The sequence below is a fragment of the Adiantum capillus-veneris genome, chromosome 23 (assembly GCF_014529385.1).
Source record: "Adiantum capillus-veneris isolate H3 chromosome 23, ASM1452938v2, whole genome shotgun sequence".
Taxonomy (NCBI): domain Eukaryota; kingdom Viridiplantae; phylum Streptophyta; class Polypodiopsida; order Polypodiales; family Pteridaceae; genus Adiantum; species Adiantum capillus-veneris.
Window position 1 is genome coordinate 11,177,506 of NC_140953.1, and position 2,194 is coordinate 11,179,699.

Consider the following 2,194-nt stretch of genomic DNA (forward strand, 5'->3'; position numbering starts at 1 on the left):
GGACTGAAAATGCAAAGCAACAAAGAGGCCAAGGAGGCGTAGCATGTATGACCAAAAAGGGTTTGAAAGATGTTTCCATTGTCAAAGAAGATAAGTACAAATGCTACTTATGGTTGAAAAATAGCCCACCAAATGGTCAAGTCATGTTTGTGGCTGGTTGCTACATTCCTCACTATGACTCCAGTTTTTATGCTTGCTTGGATATGGATAGAAATCAGCCCTTTGTTGAACTAGAGGAAGACATTGTTCATTACAAGGATCAAGGTGAAGTCATTGTTTTTGGAGACATGAATACTGGCACAAATACGTTACAACATGACACACAACAAGTTGACATGCCACATGTCTTAAGAAGAATGGATGACTCATACATGTATAATCGAAGTTCTAATGATGCAAAAGAACTGGATCACTATGGAAAGTCACTTCTACATATGTGCAATATACCAAAATTCTCATTGCAAATGTTGTATCTCTATGGCAAGGCACCAACGACTTTACATGTAGAAAGCACAACGGTGATAGCGTGATTGACTATATGTTGTTCTCGAAAGCGACTCTAGAATGCATACAAAGATTTACACTTGGTGAATGGAATCCGGAATCGGATCATACGATGTTATGTATTGATCTCAAGTGTGGTAAACTGCCTGAGCATGTAGCCTCCAATCATGATGTGAATCATTTCTACCTACGTCTAGACTTCAAACGAGCCCTTATATATGCTGATATGGTGGACCAAATGTTAAGCATGATAGAGCATCAAGAGAGCCCAACATTAGAATGCAAGTGGAAAGTTTTCAAAGAAGTAATTTGCTCTTGTGCGAAGGAATGCTTTTCGGTGAAACACACGTCTTGCAAAAGGTCTAAGAAGGGTAGCACCAAGAAGAAATGGTTTGACATGGAATGTAGTCAAGCCTGAAAACACTTGCTAAGATTGGATGCAATGACAAGGAAGTTTACTTGGAATGTTCACATACATACAAAGCTCTTGTTCAAAAGAAGAAGAGAAGGTGGGAAGTAAAAAAAAAACTTCTTTTAGCGTAAGAGAAAGCACATGCATGTGGCAAGTTTTGGCAAAATCTAAAAGGCAAGCGCGTTGAGAGCTTTGGTGACTTGACTCTTGAGGATATGTATATGCATTGCAAGAACCTCTATGAGCAACCCAATGTTGATAACATGGAGTGTTGTAGCTCCCTTCCGTTTATGTCTCCCTTCTTTACCATTGAAGATGTATACCGCGCGCTTGAGAAACTTGCTACTCGCAAGGCAGGGGACCTTCAAGGTGTCAAGGCTGAAATGATTAAATAGACAAGCAAGAAAACACGATATTGGATATACAATATGTTTAACCTTGCACTTCAGCATGGCATGCCTCATGATTGGAGTGTAAATTGGACCAAAACTTTGCACAAAGGAGCATATGTAAACAATGTGAACAACTACCACACTGTAATGGTTGGTTCTTTGGTGGCATAGTTATTTGGATGTATCATGGAGATGAAGATAAGTGAATGGGATGAAAAGAATGGCAAACATGCACTTGGCCAAGCAGGTTTTCGAAAGCATCATACCACTATTGATCACCTTGTCACTCTTCGAGTTCTTATGGAAGCGTCTCGATTGAAAGAAAAAAAGTTGTATTGTTGCTTTGTGGATTTCAGAAAAGCTTTTGACATGGTACCGCGAGGAAATCTTTGAAGACATATGCAAAGCCTTCAAGTGCCAAGAGAATTTATGCATGCAGTCTTTTGCATCTACCAAAAAATGATATGTCGATTATGTATGGGAGGTGGAATTTCAGAATTTTTTGCAAGCACCATTGGTGTCAACAAGGATGCCCACTTTCCCCAACCCTCTTTGGGCTACTCATTGATGAATTGGAATGCATGGTTCTTGATTTTATGTAGCAAGAAGGCATAGAAGAGGTTAAGATCGGAAATGCGGTGATCATGCTTTTGCTTTATGCCGATAATGTAGTGCTCTTGGCACATACCTTAGAAGATGCACAAAAGCTTATGAGTGTCTTGGAACGCTTTTGCCTATATAGCGGGCTGATTGTGAATGGATCCAAAACCAAGGTTATGCTTGTAAAGATCCTCAATGACAAAAATCCATGACTTGTATACAACAATGAGCACCTTGAAGTGGTAGATCACTTCAAGTACCTTGTCCTTGAGGTTCCATCCAATCA